The sequence below is a fragment of the Pseudophryne corroboree genome, chromosome 3, assembly GCF_028390025.1.
Source record: "Pseudophryne corroboree isolate aPseCor3 chromosome 3, aPseCor3.hap2, whole genome shotgun sequence".
NCBI lineage: Eukaryota > Metazoa > Chordata > Amphibia > Anura > Myobatrachidae > Pseudophryne > Pseudophryne corroboree.
Window position 1 is genome coordinate 403644787 of NC_086446.1, and position 9281 is coordinate 403654067.

Genomic DNA, 9281 nt, shown 5'->3' on the forward strand with positions numbered 1-9281 from the left:
GACTCTCTCCGCAGAGTGCACCTGTCTCTCGCCACACTCCATCGGACTGACTGGAGGGGGAACAGTCTCTGTAGGCTCATCTCCTCTCGTCAAACAAGCGATCCGGGCTCCAGCACTCGGATTTGGGGCACGAGTCTGGGGTGCTTGGGATGCAGGACAGTTCATCCTCAGATGTCCGATTTTCCCACAGCCGTAGCACTTCTTCTCCAGTCGTGGCACCGATGATCTCTGATCAGTTGCAGGGACGCTGCGGTGCGGTTGCTGGCCAAGAGCACCCGGGTTGGAAGATGCTTGTCTTTGGGGGTGATGAGTTGAAGAGGGGGGTCCCCTTGGTGGTACAGTCTGTTGGAGCTGGCTGCTGGCGGGGCGCTTCTGCCCCCGTGGCCGAATTGCCACATACTTGTCGGCTAATTGGGCAGCCATCTTTAAGCTGGGTGGCTCCCGATCTAGCACCCACTCCTTCACTTCCTGGGCGCACCGGCGGTAGAACTGCTCCCTGCAGATCAGGTCGATCAGTGCGTCCCATGTAGTGGCTTCTGAATCCTTCACCCACTTCACCACGTACTGCCGCAGCTGGGTGGCGAACTGCTCATGGGTGCTGCTAGGATTCTTGGGCAAGTCTCTGAACTTCTTCCTGTAAGACTCCGGAGTGATGAAGAATCGCTGGAGGAGGGCCTTCTTGACTTCGTCGTAGTTCCCACAGTCCTCCGTCGCCACTCCTCGATAGGCCTCCAAGGCCTCTCCATGCAGAGTGGGCACAAGGTGTCTCACCCACTCTGACTTGGGTAGATCATGTAGTTTACAAGTCCTCTCAAAGACTTGCAAATGTCCATCAATGTCCCCATCACTGTCTGCAAACTTGGCAAACTGAACTCGTCCTGATCTGTGTACAACAGCTGACAACGGCTCCCGGGGTACCACGGCCTGTGGTGCCCGCTCCGCATGCCACATCCGAATGACAAGCATGCGTTCTTGCTCCGTTGCCCTTTCCCCCAATTCCGCTAGCCGATCTGCTAGGGTATCCGAGTCGCCCCCCCTGGGACGTTGGGATCCTGGCCCTGCTAGGGATTGCTGGGAAACATTGCTGCTGTAAGAGAGGGCGGGGCTTGTGGTTCTCACCGGTTCCTCACGAAGGTCCACTGTTGGGCCGTCCTCTGCGATGCTGACGCCGTCAGTGCTTTCCACCTCCGCCCGATGAGACTCCTCCCAGCTCCTGAGCGCCGCCTGCATGACGCTCCTGGACGCGTTGGAAGGGATATCCACACCCTTCCCCTGGCATACGATCTCCAGATCCTCCTTGGACATTCCGCTGAATTCCGCCATCTTGTGCGTTCTCCTGCGCTGCAGTTACTCCTCTCCTGAGTAACTCGGCTTCTCCAATCGGGTGATGAAAAGCCGCCTGGGATTATCCCACCGCTGCCACCAATTTCTGTGACAGGACGGAACCGCACGGAAGCACTCGCCGCTTGCCGCGTCCCGTCGACTGCGCACAGAATGGAAGGTCAAGCCGCACGAGGCCTGACCACATAGGGGATTCCCGCTTACTGTCAGTAACCGCCTGTTACTGACTCCACCCACTGCGCTGTGGGCGGGTTCTCGCTGCCACCACCAAACTCCTAACCTGCCGTGGCATTTGGAACCACGGTTCTGCTCTGTATGTGCCGACGCACTGCTTTACCACACCTGTGTGGTGTTGACGAATCCCCACTAGCCACTTGCTAGGCCTCTACCGGTAGCTGGCGGAAGGCGGAGCTTGGAGACGCTAGGTGCTTCCCTGGACAGCCGGAGGACGGGGCTAGGTTTGGCCTAACCCTGTTGGTCACAAGATGAAGCAATCTTCTTGAGGCAATGATGTTTATTTGCTCAAATATAGTTCTAAAGAGAACTCTTCCCTATTGCTAGGGGCAACAGCATACAGCAAGATGTTCCAGCAGAATAAGATGGTATAACTACACCACTCTGGAGGCACGCAGGTCTCCTTTTTATGTCAGTTTTCCACACAGTACCACAGGGGGGTAAGCCCTCCCTGTCTTCTCCAACCAATCAGGTTATTTTACAAAATACCAATAAATTACATTTTACAAGGATATAAGTGCAATAAAACAATATCCTCCTTCCTGTCACCCAGACAACATTTGGTATCAGATTAACATTCACTATTGATAAATTTATCACATATCTTCAAAATACAAATGTGTCTGGTCATTCCCATCTGCAGGCAATCTCAGTGTTTAAGATTACAACAGGAATGGCTACAATACAAACAAACGGTCTTCCTTCCTTTAACTTCCATTCAGGGATCGTATATCAAATCCAAGCCCATAAACCCAATGATTAGCATCTCTCTCTAAGGAACTTACACATCAAAAGGTATTGTCCTTCACACCTCACTGCTAGTACAGGGCCCTTAGCATGCCCCTTCCTATTTCCAGAGGATACGAGATGCGTATTCAGACAGCTATAGTAACTGCATTTTTCCTTTAAATATACACCAAGCCTGTCTTGAATATAAAATAGATACAGTTAAACATGCCTTCCTGCAATGGTGCACAGAGAACTACATATGACATGTTAAAAGTAAAACACATAATTAAACAAACTTTTAAACAGTCCGTAACATGGCGCCGGGCACGAGGGTTAACCCCTTCAGTGCCGCAGACGCCATTACACGTGTGGCTGGCTAGTCTCTCCGGCCACAGTGGCCATGCTATGTTTAGCTATGGCAAAATGCCTGGCCACAGGCTGATCACTATTGCCTGCTTCTAATGCCTGTCTTATTGCCATGCGATGCATTGCCATACGCTCCCGAAACTGCCGCAGTGTTTTGCCCACATAGGACAGCCCACAAGGGCAGGTTAGAAGATATATGACATATGTGGTCGTGCATGTGACCGCATGTCTTATCTGAAATTTTTTTCCCAGTGTGTGGGTGAGAAAATGTGGAACTGACTACCATGGACCTACACGTTGTACATCCGAGGCATCTAAAACACCCCAGTTTTCTACTCAAAAAGTGTTTGGGTTTCTTTTTGTCCATGCCCGTTATATCTAATTTGACAACTTTGTCTTTTAGATTGCGGTTTCTCATATAACTGGGCATTAGTTTTGAACCCTGAAGTGTTGGCAGGTCTTTATCAGTATTTATAATGGGCCACCAATTCTTGGCCTTCTTGGTGAGGTTCTCACTATGTATATTGTAACGATTGGGCCATGGTATCCTTGCCAAATTCTGTGTTTCTTTAGTCTTAGGTTCCAACAATGTGGTCCTGGGGATATCCATTACCCTATTTTTAATTTGTGTAAGCTGATTTTTATTGTATCCCCTCTGTCTAAATCGCTCAACCATTATGTTGAGTGCTGGTTCCACATGTTCAGGTTTGGACGTAATTCTTTTTGCCCTTAATAATTGCGAATAAGGCAGGCTTTTTCTTAAAGGCAAGGGATGAAAACTCTCATATTGGAGAAGGGTGTTTCTATCTGTGCTTTTTCTATAAAGAGACGTGGTTAATTCTTTCCCCTCAATGTGTATATCCACATCTAAAAATTGAATTTCAGTAGCACTTATTTTATATGTAAATTTTACATTGCTTAAAGAGTTGTTATGCACATCTAATAGATTCTTTAGGTTCTCCTCAGTACCAATCCAAAAAATTAGTAAATCATCTATAAATCTACGATATATTAGTATCTGAGAATTCAATTCACTCCCAATATTAAATAGCGATTTCTCCACTGAATACATATACGCATTGGCGTACGATGGGGCCACTGAGGACCCCATCGCACAACCTGTGCGTTGTAGAAAGAATTGGCCATTATAGTAAAAATAGTTTTTTTGTCAAAACTAATTTTAAAAGTTGCAACACAAATTGGACAGGTGGTCCTTTGTATAAAGGGTTATCAGATATAAGATCCATGACTGCCTGCACACCTGCATCATGCGGGATGCAGGTGTACAGGCTAGTCACATCTGCACTACACATGATTATTTCCTCTAATGGTAATGCTAAAGAATTCAAAATAGATAACAACATATTAGTGTCCATGGCCACATTAAGAAGTATCATCATTGATCATATACCAGTTCTACCTAGAGGAGGCAACCGAGCTAAAATTCTGCTTAAACGCGAATGTAGGTGGATTTTCATGCTTAATACATTGGCCCCAAAAGGGTTAAATGAAAACCTGGGTTTACAATGTTATCTGTAGTGGGGTAAACAATAATCATACTTCGTGCAGAAATACATAATAATATATTGTAAAAAACACTTGGGTTGATTCGGTGTATAGGCTGCCTTACTATAAGGGACATAAGCAGAGACTTAGACATTTATGAGTGAGCTGTGCTATATGGTAAAAAAATGCTATATTCAATATTGACCAAAGAAAATGTATAGACAGTTATAACACACAAATAGGGATGAGTATGTCCAGTTTTTATTACGCGGATTGCTATTTTAAATGTTTGTACTAGTTTTCCGTTTTATGTTGTCAGGTTGCTAGGCAACTGAGAATTTGGGAGATCCCAGCTCGGCGCCGCCTGGTGACGTCGGGAACCAGTGACGTCAGTTGTGTGCGCGCGTACCCGGCTGCACCGAGCGGCGTGGAGCAGGTGAGTAAACTCTTGCAATCTGTGAACATGTTAGATAGGGTATAAATGTTTGTATCTATGTATGTTATTTTGTGTATGATTGTCCCTGACGACGGGCGCAAGCCCGAAACGTAACGTAGGATTAAAGGACGCTATTGAAACTTCAAAGCCTGGAGAGTGCCGCCCATTCTTCCTGCATGCTATTACAGGGTTACCAACCCAGGGAGGGCACCAGAGCAAGTACTTGAGGAGACCATATTATACTGAGTGCCGGATTGAACCGAATTTGTGCATTTAGCAGTGTCCACTACAATTGCTGTGAAGTGGACACACAGCTGGATCAAGGCACCGGTGGTATTCATTACCTTATTTGGGACATGTTACAGTTTTAATTTGAATTTTAACGGTACTGGAACATACAAGCACTTGTGTGTACTGATTGGATACACCTATATATGGTGTTATCGCACAGCATTTCAATATAGTCATGGCAGCTCCTAACACTGAAACAGAACAAGTGGTGGATTTGACCTATTTGGATGCGAAGGAATCATTCAGCTATTCAGATGCTGAGGCAGATTCTATCCTATATAAGGAGGGCTTGGATGATGATCCTCTAGCGACAGATCCCGACACATTGTATCGCCATTGGTTAAAATTAAAGCAAAAGGAATGTGATTTCCTATACCATGGCATCAGTCTGTCAGACTATTATAAAAACAAGTGGATACCTAGGGGATTCCGCATCCATAACACACCCACTATAGGAAGACATGATATAGCCTTTTGTCGCAAATGGGTATCCATATTAAATAAATGCTCCTTGGACTTACTTCTATTGCTAATAGAAGAATCCACAAAGGAACTGGCAACAACTAAGCAGAAGATTGCTGCATTTGAGGAAACCCATAAGGCTATACTATTGGTAGAAACGGATAACACCTGGCTTAATAAGATGACGACACAAATGGAAAAATACAGGAAAGACCTCATAGCTTTCAAAAGGAAAAGCTCTACAAAGTCCAGCAGGACTATGAGCTTAGACGTGTGTACCCATGGGCAAGCAACAGCAAACCCTATAGGGAAAGAATCAAACACTTCAGAAAGCGAGGACAACCATTTAGACAAAGGGAATCAGATGAATCCAGTGCCTCACAGAGTGAGAACGAGCCACAACCTGTTAATGAGGATGGCCGCCCTTTAGGGTTACAGACTCGAACCACTCTATATACCCCCCCTACAAAAGGAAGAGGCCGACAAGGAGGGCGAGGCAGAACGAGAGGAGCCACAAGCAGGAGGCCACCACGCCGGTAGAAAATTTGGTGTTTAATTTATCTACAACTCCATTGACAGAGATTGAAAACAGAGTGTTATCCAGAGGACTGACCTTTGTACCCACAGCTAAAATGGATGCATTCAAATGGAAGTTGGATGTCTATAAATTAAATAGGACATTGAGATTGAAAGATCACTTCTCTAGAACACCAAATGTTCCTGGACCAAAGGGGGAAGATATACCGGAACAACTTAAAAGGATCTTACCAAGATCAAAATTTGATCCCACTACGCAAAAATCATCAATAAAGACATTTACCAGATTATTGGAAAACGAAGGCGTACGAGCGGCAAATACAAGAACAACACATAACAACCTCACCTATGAAGAAAGACAAGCACTTAAATCCTTGTCACAACGCTCTGATATTATAATCCGTCCAGCGGATAAGGGGGGAGGTGTGGTACTTCAGGATCTGACGGAGTACAAAAATGAATGTGAACGTCAATTGAGGGACAGCGACACATATGAGCTACTACCTCGAGACCCGATAGAAATATACAAGCGGGAAGTGGATGAGGTTCTAACAGAAGCTAAACAACAAGATATGATATCCACAGAATTACAAAGAGCATTAATGGTGGAATTTCCAATTGCTCCCTTCTTTTATGTGGTCCCAAAGATCCATAAGAACCTGCAAGCTCCCCCAGGGAGGCCGATAATATCGGCATGTGGATCCCTCCTTGAACCGATATCAATTTATCTGGACTCACTGATTAACCCATGTATTCAGGGTATACCCTCTTACCTGAAGGACACTAATATGTTGTTATCTATTTTGAATTCTTTAGCATTACCATTAGAGGAAATAATCATGTGTAGTGCAGATGTGACTAGCCTGTACACCTGCATCCCGCATGATGCAGGTGTGCAGGCAGTCATGGATCTTATATCTGATAACCCTTTATACAAAGGACCACCTGTCCAATTTGTGTTGCAACTTTTAAAATTAGTTTTGACAAAAAACTATTTTTACTATAATGGCCAATTCTTTCTACAACGCACAGGTTGTGCGATGGGGTCCTCAGTGGCCCCATCGTACGCCAATGCGTATATGTATTCAGTGGAGAAATCGCTATTTAATATTGGGAGTGAATTGAATTCTCAGATACTAATATATCGTAGATTTATAGATGATTTACTAATTTTTTGGATTGGTACTGAGGAGAACCTAAAGAATCTATTAGATGTGCATAACAACTCTTTAAGCAATGTAAAATTTACATATAAAATAAGTGCTACTGAAATTCAATTTTTAGATGTGGATATACACATTGAGGGGAAAGAATTAACCACGTCTCTTTATAGAAAAAGCACAGATAGAAACACCCTTCTCCAATATGAGAGTTTTCATCCCTTGCCTTTAAGAAAAAGCCTGCCTTATTCGCAATTATTAAGGGCAAAAAGAATTACGTCCAAACCTGAACATGTGGAACCAGCACTCAACATAATGGTTGAGCGATTTAGACAGAGGGGATACAATAAAAATCAGCTTACACAAATTAAAAATAGGGTAATGGATATCCCCAGGTCCACATTGTTGGAACCTAAGACTAAAGAAACACAGAATTTGGCAAGGATACCATGGCCCAATCGTTACAATATACATAGTGAGAACCTCACCAAGAAGGCCAAGAATTGGTGGCCCATTATAAATACTGATAAAGACCTGCCAACACTTCAGGGTTCAAAACTAATGCCCAGTTATATGAGAAACCGCAATCTAAAAGACAAAGTTGTCAAATTAGATATAACGGGCATGGACAAAAAGAAACCCACACACTTTTTGAGTAGAAAACCGGGGTGTTTTAGATGCCTCGGATGTACAACGTGTAGGTCCATGGTAGCCAGTTCCACATTTTCTCACCCACACACTGGGAAAAAATTTCAGATAAGACATGCGGTCACATGCACGACCACATATGTCATATATCTTCTAACCTGCCCTTGTGGGCTGTCCTATGTGGGCAAAACACAGCGGCAGTTTCGGGAGCGTATGGCAATGCATCGCATGGCAATAAGACAGGCATTAGAAGCAGGCAATAGTGATCAGCCTGTGGCCAGGCATTTTGCCATAGCTAAACATAGCATGGCCACATTAAGAAGTATCATCATTGATCATATACCAGTTCTACCTAGAGGAGGCAACCGAGCTAAAATTCTGCTTAAACGCAAATGTAGGTGGATTTTCATGCTTAATACATTGGCCCCAAAAGGGTTAAATGAAAACCTGGGTTTACAATGTTATCTGTAGTGGGGTAAACAATAATCATACTTCGTGCAGAAATACATAATAATATATTGTAAAAAACACTTGGGTTGATTCGGTGTATAGGCTGCCTTACTATAAGGGACATAAGCAGAGACTTAGACATTTATGAGTGAGCTGTGCTATATGGTAAAAAAATGCTATATTCAATATTGACCAAAGAAAATGTATAGACAGTTATAACACACAAATAGGGATGAGTATGTCCAGTTTTTATTACGCGGATTGCTATTTTAAATGTTTGTACTAGTTTTCCGTTTTATGTTGTCAGGTTGCTAGGCAACTGAGAATTTGGGAGATCCCAGCTCGGCGCCGCCTGGTGACGTCGGGAACCAGTGACGTCAGTTGTGTGCGCGCGTACCCGGCTGCACCGAGCGGCGTGGAGCAGGTGAGTAAACTCTTGCAATCTGTGAACATGTTAGATAGGGTATAAATGTTTGTATCTATGTATGTTATTTTGTGTATGATTGTCCCTGACGATGGGCGCAAGCCCGAAACGTAACGTAGGATTAAAGGACGCTATTGAAACTTCAAAGCCTGGAGAGTGCCGCCCATTCTTCCTGCATGCTATATATATATATATATATATATATATATATATGTTGAGTACTCAGTCTCTGCGCAATTAGTCCGAATGCTCTCAGAGTTAAAATGTATCTTTCCTTCCTTTAAATCCTCCACGTGCAGCTACATCCAACTCCAAGCCAGCGGAGTGGTAAGTATTGTTGCTATAAGAAATCAGGAGAGCGCACGTATGAGTCAAAGGGTAGTATCTTTATAATAAACGAATGCAATATCCACATACATTTAAATTTAAAATCACAAGCACGGCAATGTTATAAAAACCGTCCCGGCTGTGCTCCGTCTAGCCGATTCTGCTACACTGGCTCCGGACCCAGTAGCTGACGTCACAACGCCCACGGTGTGTAGTCACGCCCAACGCGTTTCAACCAATAATGGCCTTCGTCAGGGGATGCGGTCATTGTCCATAGACAAGGCTTTTATACACTTGTCTCATCTTAACACTTTCCCGTCGGTTTAGAAAAAAGGAAACACATACATATATATTTAACTTTCCACCATTA